The 13,805-nt window shown below is 44.6% G+C and overlaps 1 protein-coding gene across 13 annotated transcripts in view; it reads left to right on the top strand.

Annotated features, from left to right (window-relative positions):
- The window catches only part of PKNOX2 (PBX/knotted 1 homeobox 2), a 3,737,380-nt gene that overhangs the window by 49,291 nt on the left and 3,674,284 nt on the right, over positions 1-13,805 (top strand). The window lies entirely within an intron of this gene.

Here is a 13,805-nt window from a genome sequence, read left to right on the forward strand (position 1 = left end):
TGCAGCTAGCCCTTTAACTCCAGCTCACAATCTGCAGACCCCGCCCCCTGGGGGTCGGATCTTTCGTTCCGCGAATTGGAGAAAACTCGGTGGCCGGAAGAAGAGAAAGAGCTCAGGAAGGAGGAAGCCGAGGATGGAAAGAATGGAGGACCATCATCGCGAGGACCGAAGCAGATGTGGAACCCTGACGAGCCCCGCATCGAGACGCCAGGCGGCCGACGAGAGGACGCTGCGCCCTGCCACGGCCCTGGAGGGACGTGGCTCTAACAGGTTCGTGCACGGCTATGGGGATTTGGGAGCGGGGCGGGAATTCAACCCCAGCCGGTCAGACCAGGAAACAAACGGAGTTTAGGCTGACTTACGGGATCTTTTGTTTGAGTTAGTGTAGTGCTCTTCCTTCTTCCCTCTCCGGTGACAGTTCCCAACCCCACACACCAAGTACTCTCGGAGCATTGATCCCTCACTTCCCTCTCCTATCTTCACCCCAGAGTATCCTGCACTAACGATGGTGCCTGTGTTTTTTTTGTTTCCCTTACTCCTGCCACATCCTTAACCCTGCGGAGAGGACTTCACCCAGACGGTGCCAAGGAGAAGCTGACTTATTCCCCTGAAGAAGACACCACTGGGACACTTGCTCTTTGTTTTCTTTTCTTACGGTGTGACTGACTGTTTGTAATAAACAAACATTGTTTTGCAGAACAATCCCTTTGTGTTCCGCGTGATCCCTGCCGCCATCTAACAGGGTCTCCTTCTATTGCTTGCACTCTTCACCTCTCTCCTCTTTTTCTAGCGTGGAGTTGCCTCTGGCTCACTGGGCGCTGCCACCTCTTAGTTGCAATGTCACTTCGGTGTGTAACCACTTTTCAGCTCGCACTGGGTCCTGGCACTGTACGGACTCCTGAGTGGTGCCTTTACCATCCCCAGGTCTGAATGCCGCCTCACTCAGTTAAAATCCTCACTCTTAATGTGAGGGGCCTTAATAACCCTGTCAAGCGGAGTGCACTCCTGTCTTATCTAGAAAGCACAAGGGCAGATATTTGCCTCCTCCAGGAGACACATCTACTCTCTAAGGACTGTCACAGGCTCTGGTCTCGCCCCTTTCTGACCCAATTCTACTCCTCTGGACCCATGAAGAAAGCCGGGGTGGTCATATTAGTTTTGAAGAGTTTTCAGGGGAGGGTGGTGCAAAAAGGGGCTGAAATACGGGGTAGGCTCCTCACATACCAATTCATCGCTGAGGGACGCACTTTCATGGTAGGGTCCATTTACGCACCTAATGACGGGCAGGAACGTTTTTTATATAAGGCACTGGTAGAGGCAATGGCCACTCAGGACTGCCATATCTTGATCGGGGCTGACCTTAACTTGGTGTTCGATAATGACATGGACCGCTCTGCGCAGCGCACTAGTCAGGTTGGTACCCTTTCCCTGACTGGACTTGCCAAATTATATGACCCAAGCCTTACGGACCTGTGGCGACACTACCACCCTGGCACAAGAGAATTTTCATTTTACTCCAACGCACATAAAACTTACGCTAGACTAGATTACTTCCTGGGTACCAATCCTATCCAAGTCACCCCGCTCTCAGCTGACATACTGGTGACTGAGTTATGTATTAATGGGGTAACCCGATAGACCACTGGACTCGGGTATAACTAGGTACACAAAGAACTGTCACAGTGGAAACAAATTTGGAAATGTAAGAGAACATACATCTGTTAGCAATACAAACAAATTTTGCGACAACACCTGTTACTTGCATGTATGCTCATCATTTAATTGATTATCCAAGTTTTCAGTCAAACAGAGGATCAGTAATTCAAATTAAAGCCAAAAACATCACAGTATCAACATTTTCAAATGTATATAGGTGTAAGGTACGTGATAGGTGCGGGATTTTGGGATTAGTGCAGGGCGTTGTGAGGGAGGGAGGTTGTGAAAGATTTAGGAACATCCACAATTCATTGAAGAACCTAACCTGCCAGATAAATGGCCACAAAACTTAAATCAAATAACACAGACTAAGACAGCAGTTATACATTCACTGACAATCTCCTGTGTTGATTGAAGATAGGAAAAAGTCGACGTTTCGACCCCTGTTAGAGCCAGCAAATTGGTTTGCTTGGGGTTGGGGTCTTCATCAGGACCAGGGAAAGGGCTTACACCTAGGGGCAAGGGTCAGAGATGAAAAAACGTAAGGTGTGTCTATGGAGAACCATTGTAATTAAGAGAGAAACAATTATAAAAATTACCAGCATCAGCAGCAAGCATCAAGCTGGAAAATTGGGAAGGGGCCAGTCAGTGCTCCTGGGAAAAAGGAAAAAGAGACGAGGAATACTAAAACCATACTTAAAAACAACGGGTGTCGATAAAACCTAAGTTACCAGAAATACTCACCCAAGGTGTAGTATTCCAATGTTCGAAAAATGAGACAAGGGAAGGCTTAATGAATAAGCACAGACACTCATCCATTGGTGTCCAAAGCTGGAAAGGAAGGGGGAGGGGGGTTAATAATCTCCCACACTCGGATCCTGTCCGAGAACAAAGCGCATATAAGGTTAATTAACCTGAATATTTTACGCGGGAAAAGGGTAACTGCGCGAAATATAATTACATCGCAGCGCATTTCAGGTACGTCAGTATCTTTTAACAAAGCATACAGAAGTGTAGGGAAGGCCATCTGTACAGAATGTGTGGCAAAACTCACTTGTATAATAACAGTACGGAGAAAGCTACTGAGTGCGTAGACTGCAACATACCTCGAGGGCCGCGCCGTGTGAACTGACAGCTAACCCTGGGCATCGTCACATGACTAAACAAATACGGGCCAGTCGCGCGCACAACCAGAATGATTGCGCCTTGATTGGTAGACTTAGGGGTGTGTCAGGTCACGTGTTCGTATGCGAACCGGGCCAGAAGTCTAGTAGCTACAGAGTTGAAGAGAGAAAGAGGGAGGCGAAACCACAGACGCTGCAGGCAATAACATACCTCGAGGGCCGCGTAAGTCGGTCTGACAGCTAGCCCTGAGCCGCGTCACATGATCATTTATATATCCAACAGACGCGTCCTGATTGGTGGAAGTTAAGGGGTGTGTGATGTTAACTGAGCTGATGTCAGCTCGTCTAAAGCAGGGACCATTTGCTGGTTCTAGGTCCATGACCACAGTATTTAAAAGCAATGCATTAAATTATACAGTAGTATGGTAACAGCAATAGATGATACGGAAACAACCAAAACATTGGGTATGATTGATACATCCCTTGTTGACGCTCAAGGAACATACGGAATAACACAGGTGAATGGTATCACTAAAAGGCACAGCAATTGAGGTGTACACATAAAACCACGGCAAATACCTAATGTAGTGGGGTTCACCATGAATTATACCAGTCAATTGGAACGAGTATACCCCATAATGGCGTAGATGTTTAACCATTATTTATTAAAGATAGTTGGGTGAAGGTTGCGTCAAGTTCATTCAGGCCACAAAGGACAGAGTCAAAACGGTCCATCCACTTACACTCCCTGATGTTAAGGATTGAGCCGAGGTCCCCACCCCTAACACCCAGTGTTATGGCTTCAATTACCAGCCATCTTAACGATTCGGGGGAATGGTTACATGTATTGAAATGGTCAACCATGGGTGCTCCAAGAGTGTTGCATCTAATCCTGCTACAGTGTTGTAGTATCCTGCATTTCACTTTCTGGGTAGTCTGGCCTATATAGATCTTGTTACAGGGGCAGACTATTGCGTAGATGACATTCTTAGTATTACAATTGGTGAGCGTCTTTAAATCCACCGTGCAGTTGTTATGTTGGAACGTCTTTGTTTCAGGAGGAGGTCTCTATGATTGTACCAGGCTCTCTTGCGGGCCCTCTTGACAAGCCTCCGAGGGTAGCCGCGTTCAATCAGTCTGAGGATGAGGTCATCGGATTCCATAGAGACCTCCTCCTTACCCCTAAAGCACGGATGGATGATCCTAACAGACTTATATGTGTCACGACCTTTAACACCATGAGCAATGATATCCGCAAAATTGTCAATAAACATTGGCACTTGGTGTCAGCAGAACTCCAGCTCACCGAACCCCCAATGCATGCCTTCAAGAAAGGCAAAAATGTCCGCGATCATGTGGTCAAATCACTCCTGGAAACACAGCCTAGACCAACAATTGAATCGCTATGGCATCTTCCGGCCCCCACGGGCCATGTTAAATGTGGACAGTGCAAAGCTTGCAATTTGACCCTTGAAACAAAGACGTTCCAACATAACAACTGCACGGTGGATTTAAAGACGCTCACCAATTGTAATACTAAGAATGTCATCTACGCAATAGTCTGCCCCTGTAACAAGATCTATATAGGCCAGACTACCCAGAAAGTGAAATGCAGGATACTACAACACTGTAGCAGGATTAGATGCAACACTCTTGGAGCACCCATGGTTGACCATTTCAATACATGTAACCATTCCCCCGAATCGTTAAGATGGCTGGTAATTGAAGCCATAACACTGGGTGTTAGGGGTGGGGACCTCGGCTCAATCCTTAACATCAGGGAGTGTAAGTGGATGGACCGTTTTGACTCTGTCCTTTGTGGCCTGAATGAACTTGACGCAACCTTCACCCAACTATCTTTAATAAATAATGGTTAAACATCTACGCCATTATGGGGTATACTCGTTCCAATTGACTGGTATAATTCATGGTGAACCCCACTACATTAGGTATTTGCCGTGGTTTTATGTGTACACCTCAATTGCTGTGCCTTTTAGTGATACCATTCACCTGTGTTATTCCGTATGTTCCTTGAGCGTCAACAAGGGATGTATCAATCATACCCAATGTTTTGGTTGTTTCCGTATCATCTATTGCTGTTACCATACTACTGTATAATTTAATGCATTGCTTTTAAATACTGTGGTCATGGACCTAGAACCAGCAAATGGTCCCTGCTTTAGACGAGCTGACATCAGCTCAGTTAACATCACACACCCCTTAACTTCCACCAATCAGGACGCGTCTGTTGGATATATAAATGATCATGTGACGCGGCTCAGGGCTAGCTGTCAGACCGACTTACGCGGCCCTCGAGGTATGTTATTGCCTGCAGCGTCTGTGGTTTCGCCTCCCTCTTTCTCTCTTCAACTCTGTAGCTACTAGACTTCTGGCCCGGTTCGCATACGAACACGTGACCTGACACACCCCTAAGTCTACCAATCAAGGCGCAATCATTCTGGTTGTGCGCGCAACTGGCCCGTATTTGTTTAGTCATGTGACGATGCCCAGGGTTAGCTGTCAGTTCACACGGCGCGGCCCTCGAGGTATGTTGCAGTCTACGCACTCAGCAGCTTTCTCCGTACTGTTATTATACAAGTGAGTTTTGCCACACATTCTGTACAGATGGCCTTCCCTACACTTCTGTATGCTTTGTTAAAGGATACTGACGTACCTGAAATGCGCTGCGATGTAATTATATTTCGCGCAGTTACCCTTTTCCCGCGTAAAATATTCAGGTTAATTAACCTTATATGCGCTTTGTTCTCGGACAGGATCCGAGTGTGGGAGATTATTAACCCCCTCCCCCTTCCTTTCCAGCTTTGGACACCAATGGATGAGTGTCTGTGCTTATTCATTAAGCCTTCCCTTGTCTCATTTTTCGAACATTGGAATACTACACCTTGGGTGAGTATTTCTGGTAACTTAGGTTTTATCGACACCCGTTGTTTTTAAGTATGGTTTTAGTATTCCTCGTCTCTTTTTCCTTTTTCCCAGGAGCACTGACTGGCCCCTTCCCAATTTTCCAGCTTTATGCTTGCTGCTGATGCTGGTAATTTTTATAATTGTTTCTCTCTTAATTACAATGGTTCTCCATAGACACACCTTACGTTTTTTCATCTCTGACCCTTGCCCCTAGGTGTAAGCCCTTTCCCTGGTCCTGATGAAGACCCCAACCCCAAGCAAACCAATTTGCTGGCTCTAACAGGGGTCGAAACGTCGACTTTTTCCTATCTTCAATCAACACAGGAGATTGTCAGTGAATGTATAACTGCTGTCTTAGTCTGTGTTATTTGATTTAAGTTTTGTGGCCATTTATCTGGCAGGTTAGGTTCTTCAATGAATTGTGGATGTTCCTAAATCTTTCACAACCTCCCTCCCTCACAACGCCCTGCACTAATCCCAAAATCCCGCACCTATCACGTACCTTACACCTATATACATTTGAAAATGTTGATACTGTGATGTTTTTGGCTTTAATTTGAATTACTGATCCTCTGTTTGACTGAAAACTTGGATAATCAATTAAATGATGAGCATACATGCAAGTAACAGGTGTTGTCGCAAAATTTGTTTGTATTGCTAACAGATGTATGTTCTCTTACATTTCCAAATTTGTTTCCACTGTGACAGTTCTTTGTGGACATACTGGTGACGACCCTGTCTGACCACTCCCCGGTGGTGATCACCTTAGCCTTCCCGCAGGCACAGCACCCGACCAGACACTGGCGATTCAGGGATGCCCTTTTACATTGGCCGCAGCCACAGCCCGAACTGCTGAACGGAATTACACCTAATTTGGCAAAGCGGTAGTCCTTAGTTCAGACTCGTGCCTTTTGCTTAAATGGTGTAAATCCGTTCAGTAGTTCCTGAGAAAATGACATTTAAAAGTACATATATATCTATGGCCTCGGAGGATCAGCGTACCCTAAGCGCAGCATAAGCGCACCCTGCCATGCACGAGCTGCATTCTAATTGGCTGTCAACACTCCAAATCAGGAAGTGTTGGCAGCCATCTTGTGCCTCGGTAGAACCGAGGCACAAGAAATCAGTAAAAGAAACGCGAAAAACACAAAAAGGGGGCAGGGTAGAAACACCCTGACCCCCTAGGCCTCCTCAGGGGGTCCCACAAGGACCCCCAGGGCCAAAAAAAGCATTTATTTAAATTTAGGGTCCCAATCCCCCCACACTGCCGCGGGGACCGCCACCCCCGGGGCTTAGTAATATTGGGTGGGGGGGCTCTCAGGCCCCCCCAGCCCTGGGGACCGCCACCCCCGGGGCTTCTTCAAAATGTGGGAGGGGGGGGGCGTGCAGCCCCCCTCCTGGAGCCTTGTCTAGGCCCTGGGGACTGCCACCCCCCAGGGCCGGCTCCTGCAGTGTCCCGGGGTGCCCACCCCCGGGACATGGTAGTGTGCAATGACAGGGCGGGAGCCTCGCGGCTCCCATCCTGTCATTGCAAACTGCTTTCCTATTTGGAAGAGAGAGCAGGAAACCTGCTCTCTCTTCCAAATAGGAAAGCAGATTGCTTTTCCACAGGGGGAGCAGCATGTTAGCTGCTCCCCATGTGGGAAAGCAATGCCGGCTCCCGCAGGATGCGGGGAGCCGACTGGGACCATGGGGGGATTGGGACACAGGAGGGGGGCAAGGCAGCCCCCCTCCAAAATATATATTTTTTTTAAAAAGGGCCATGCCCCAGGGGATGGGGTCCCTGGGGCAAATTATGGCCTCGGGAGGGGGGCCTCGCGGCCCCCTTCCCGATTTTTAGACTTTAAAAAAAATAAAAATTGGGGGCAGGCCCTGGGGGATGGGGTCCCCAGGGCCAATAAAATAGAAAAAGAAGGGGGGCTACACAGCCCCCTTCTTAAAAAAAAAAAAACGGGATCGGGCCGGAGGCCACGCCCCCTCCTTGCACCATTCTGCAAACGCTCACCCCTGGCGCGTTTGCAGAGGGGGAACTAATTCCCCTTGAATACTGGGGGTCCCTGGGGGCCAACTAGCCCACCAGGAACCTCCAGTATGCGCCAGGGAGCTGCATTGCAGAGAGGTGTAATGAGACCACGCCCCTTTTTACACCTCTCTGCAACGCAGCTCCGTGGCGCTTACTGGAGGTACCTGGTGGGCTAGTTGGCCGCCAGGGGAACTCAGGATTCAAGGGGACTTAATCCCGCAACTTAAAACGCGCAATGGGGCGCGTTTGCACAGTGGTGAAGGTAGGGGGCGGGGCCTGAGGTGATATATGTGCAAACACGCCCTGTGGTGCGTTTTAAGTTGGGAATTAATTCCTCTTTAATCCAGAGGTCCTCTAGGGGCCAACTAGCCCACCAGGTACCTCTAGTAAGCGCCACGGAGCTGCGTTGCAGAGTGTTGTAAAAAGGGGTATGGTCTCTGAACACCTCTCTGCAACGCAGCTCTCTGGCGCCTCCTGGAGGTACCTGGTGGGCTAGTTGGCCCCCAGGAGACCGCAGGATTGAAGAGGAATTAATTCCACAACTTAAAATGCGCCACAGGGCGTGTTTGCACACGTCACCTCAGTCCCCGCCCCCTTCCTTCACCATTGTACAAATATTCCTCTAAAATCAGCCGAACTACGAATTCCGATTTACTCACATGTTATCAGGAGAGAACCCAGTGCTGCATCTTTTAGCCCAGCACTGACCTTGAAAAGTAATTCTAAGTGTACTTACCATTAACTTGTATTACCTTCCATAGGAATCCATTGTGTGGTTTTCAGCAGAAAAGTTTCTAAGTGTCTATTTTCACAAACTAAAAATATTCCTAAAAAATCGTCTGACTTAAACACATTCTTTCAACTGTTTACAGGAGATGCACCAGTGCTGGATCCAGTATCCACCACTGAGTAAGAAAAACTAACGATAACACTACTTACCAGCTAAGTGAATTTTCTGCCGTAAGATAACATTGGTGATTCTATGTGAAAAAATTTCTAAGTGTCAACTTTTAAAATACAATAATACTCCTTAAAAATCACTACTGTAACCAAAACGCTTTTACTCAACTGTTTACAGGAGATGTCCAAGGACTGAATCTAGGATCCAGTCCTGTGGTTAGAAAAGTAATCCATAAAGTAACTAATTGCATTTGACTAGAAATTCACATTGAGCTCAATGTTGCATTGTGTTTGAAATTGTGTTGCCCATTGCAACAACTGTAACTACTGTACTTAAAATTCTATTGCCTATTTGCAAAGTATTTAAACTAATGTAATTCATTCTGAGAAAGTATACTTTGTATTGTAATGTATAATGTAATTATAATGTAATTAATAAAATATATAAAAATAAATAGTTTTAAAAATGTAGTAAATCAGTATCAAAAAAATCAGTATTAATACAAAAAAAATTGTCATTTACAAAACGTTTGAAATATACTGAAATAAACAGAGGTTTCAGGCCTGATATAGTTAGGAATTAGCATTTAAAAAACCTTTGAAATTCACTGAAAAAAACATAGGTTTCAGGCTTGATATAGTTAGGAATTAGCATTTAAAAAACCTTTGAAATTCACTGAAAAAAACATAGGTTTTAGGGGTGTTATAGTTAGTTGGACATTTCATTCGTACAAAACCATTGAAATTCCTCCGATATAGTTAGTTGTACTAACTACATCTCGCGCGCCCGCAATCCACTGCTGATGATGTCACATATTACATCATTCATGACATGGTCAGTGACATCACTGATGACATCTCAAATGACATCACTGATGACATCATCCATGTGACAATCGGATTCACACCATTTAAAAAAAAAAAGGTCTCTTTCTGAACCAAGGGCTACCTTTTTGCCAAATTTGGTGTAATTCCGTTCAGCAGTTCGGGCTGTAGTCGTGTCTAAAGTTTCCTATGGGAAATAACATGGAGAAAACACGTTTTGGGACCCCACCTTTTTTTTCGAACCCCACTTGGCGAATCACCCCAAAACTTTCAGGATAGGAGCTGACCGGAGCGGGACCAACGTTTTGAAAATGTCACGAAGATTTGTCAACCGGCGCCAAAGTTATTGGGAAAAGAAAAAACGCTTTATGAATAGAAACAAGGTCCTAACTATAACTACCTACTGGCGACCGCCAGTAGGTTATATATATGTGATCAAGGTTCTTGAGGGATCGAAACGCGTCATGCTGGTCGTGTAAGCTGTGGCTGAATAAACCTTAAACAGCAATACGAACATTGTGGTCTGCACTCTGTTCTTTGGCAGGAAGAACGATTGCTGCTTACTGAGATAAAGCAACAATATATATATATATATATATTCACTGAAAAAACCATAGGTTTCTGGCCTGATATAGTTAGGAATTAGTATTCCACGTGACAATCAGATACACCTCATCATACACTAGTATAACCTTTCATCCCTCACTGTAAAGTACAGAATGCCATATTTGAATCCATTGACACACCAATACAAGTTTCTAAACACCCACTCAGTGATTCCTAGATCTATACACACATCTAATCACTTACCTATAGATTCACTCATACATGCTGTCAAAGATCAATAGAACACTATCAAATATACTTATACACCTATATCGACATTACACACCAGCACACATCCTAATCACTCATGAAGTCATCCTACTCACTTATGCAAACAATGGATCTTACTTACATTTACTTAGCTACACACTTATACAAACACCACTTCATCGATTCATATAGATAGTAACTCATACTTAGTGTGTTATAAAATCACTATTATGAGTATACAGTTATCCATACAGTCACTCATACACCGCTGCGGTCGGTAGTAGGAGTAACTGCAGGGCGGTGACGTGGGGAGGGGCAGGGTGGGGGGTAGTAAACTATGGATTACGGAGGTTTACAGGTAAGTTAACATATAAATTAATAAAACGAATTTCGTTGCGTGCACTGCATCGCATTTGGGGATGCAGTGCACGCAACAAAATTCGTTTTATTAATTTATATGTTAATTTACCTGTAAACCTCCGTAATCCATAGTTTACTACCACCCACCCTGCCCCTCCCCCTCCCCACGTCACCGCCCTGCAGTTACTCCTACTACAGACCGCGGCTGCTCATACAATCACTGAGTCTTATGTATACTTATTTATATACAACAACTGACACATACACTGGCTTTTATTTTTCTAGTTTGTTGGACATGTGCCATTGAGACATATATTTGCTCATCACCACACACATAAAGATATTCACTCACCCAAACAACTGTTATAACATGTAGTTTTAACTTCAGATACCTACTGAATCAACTATTCACATATCTTTGGGCAGTCACGCACCCCCCACCGAACCACACACACATTCACTCTCCCATACAAATACTCCGTGAACTAATCAATAACTAATATAGACTTTCACATAGCTAGTAACCAACTGGAGAAGCAGTTTACACAACAACTGACAAAGTGATTGAGATATTCACACAGTTTAGTCACTATCCAATATATTTAGTGAGACACTATAAATTAGCCAAGTAAACAGTCAATCACAATGCTACTAAATCCTCCATCCAGATATTTATATTTATATATCCACTCATTCTTCAATGCAAATTGCTATATATATAATACATATTTAACTAACAAACCAAACCACATTCACTGGATGATGTCATCAGTGATGTCAGTTGAGATGTCATAAGTGATGTCACTGGCCAGGTCATGAATGATGTAATATGAGACATCATCAGCAGTGGGTTACGGGTGCTCGAGATGTAGTTAGTACAACTAACTATATCGGAGGAATTTCAATGGTTTTGTACAAGTGAAATGTCCAGCTAACTAGAACACCCCTAAAACCTATAGTTTTTTCAGTGAATTTCTAAGCTTTTTAAATGCTGATTCCTAACTATATCAGGCCTGAAACCTATGTTTTTTTCAGATTATATATATATATATATATATATATATATATAAGTGAAATTCTGCGAGCGCTTGACTCTGCCAGAAAGGAGACTCGCAAACCAAGGTTCGTGTTCATAAAGCGTGTTATTGGCAACGCGTTTCGACAAAACGGTCTTCTGCACAAGCCAACATTGCATATAGCACATCCACCATATGAAGTGCATTTACTCAACACTAAAAACTGACCATTCTGAATTGGTTCCCGTATGGACATAGAAAACAGACTATCATCCATTGTTTCATGAATGCATAGTTAAGAGAAAAAAGACTTCCATATTGCATCTATGTAATTCAAAAGGCAAAATAAAATCACGATTGGTAACATGATCAGTGTTAAAAAGAATGCTGAAGGGTCAACATACATTTCATACGCACACTTGTATTGCAATTAATTGCTCTGTATGTCACAAACAAATATGTACAAGAAAGTGCGATACTCTCAGGGAAAGACGCATCACATACGTATCTTACTGAGCCCTAGCTAGTGCTAGACTGCCAATTTCAGGGATGGCCAAGTGGCCTTATTGGAAGCAAAGTGCATAAATTAAATCAATGACATATCTCGCGACATAAACCACAGGGAGCAGCAGGTCTGGTCCGAAAATCATATGTATATCAATCCACCTATTTACACAAATTACCAAAACAAACTATGTGCCTCCCACAGTGTTTACCATATATTTACAAAAATAATAAGGGAAAATTACTGGGATCCCAGGGACGGAAAAAACTACAGACAAGGTGGTGAGTGGGGTGAAAGGTGCAAATTAAAAAACGGATATAACAAAAAAGAAGCAAAGGGGGAGCAGGTTACCTGGGCCTCAGTTTCGTAACTGAAAAATATATAATTATATCAGATCTCCAAGTGGGACAAATTCATACTCGTTTGTAAAAAACGATATTCTTCAAGAGGCCTGAAGGTGAGGGGGTATTTTCTCAGTGCATCTGTTTGGTCCTCAAGGACTGAGTAATTTTCTGAGCCAGACTCTGATGTGGCTACTTCCTGTTGTCTTAGTGCACCCATTTGTTTAAATTGTTTAATCGATCCGTCATATTTCCTTCCGAAGGTCAGGATTCTGCCACTTGCGTAGTCCAAATTTATCCCACAGGAACTTCCTTTGCTTTTTTTGTCTGATTTCTTCCTCGTATTTGTCGAGTCTGTGCTCCATCTGTTCGAGTGCAACTTTGATTTCCTCTTGAGCAGGGTGCTTATCCAGTTCTTCTTTTAGTTTGTCTATTTCTTTGATCGTTAGTTCAAGTTCCAGAGCTGCATATTTAGACAACAACCCCAACATGTTTTTGCAGGTAGCCGCCATGAGATTCGACCACTCCTCCCGTAACTTGGGGTGGGGGTTTTGATAAGTTGGTGTAATCATGTGTGTCATAAACAGCTTCTGTCGCGGTTGAGAACCTTTGGCGTCGTGGGTACAGCACATGCATGGCTCACATCATTTTTGCAAGGTAGGACACAACGAGTGCAGCTGGGGGATCTACTCTCCACCCCTGCTCCGATTACCTGTGGGGTCCCACAGGGCTCTGCCTTGTCCCCCCTACTCTTCAACATCTACCTGCAGCCATTAATTGCTCTCTTGAACAGGATGGACTGCCTAGTGTACAATTATGCTGATGATACCCAGATAATCATCCGGCTGGATGATGGTCCAGGAGCATCTACTAGGCTACAGGACATATTGAAAACCACAGTCAATTGGATGTCCGAGAACTCCTTGAAAGTCAATCCGGATAAGACGGAAGTATTGCCCATCTCCATCTCGGGTAACCCTTGGAGTGAGAAATTTTGGCCTAGGGAGTTGGGTGCACCACCTAAACCGGCAGCTGCGGTTAAAAGCTTAGGCCTATATGTGGATAATAAACTATCCATGGAAAAACAAGTTGCCACTGTAGTAGGCACCAGTATATGCCTTTTAAGGCAACTAAGGAAGATCTCTGCCTTACTTTCTTTCCCTACTCTGAGACACGTGGTCTCGGCCACAATTCTGGCTAGGCTGGACTACGGTAACTCCCTCTACTTAGGTTTGCCACAGCGGTTGCTGGACAAACTACAGGGAGTTATGAACGATGCGGCTAGGTTAATATTCAAAAAACCCAGGACGGCCC

This window comes from Triturus cristatus, chromosome 3_1 (genome assembly GCF_964204655.1).
Source record: "Triturus cristatus chromosome 3_1, aTriCri1.1, whole genome shotgun sequence".
Taxonomy (NCBI): domain Eukaryota; kingdom Metazoa; phylum Chordata; class Amphibia; order Caudata; family Salamandridae; genus Triturus; species Triturus cristatus.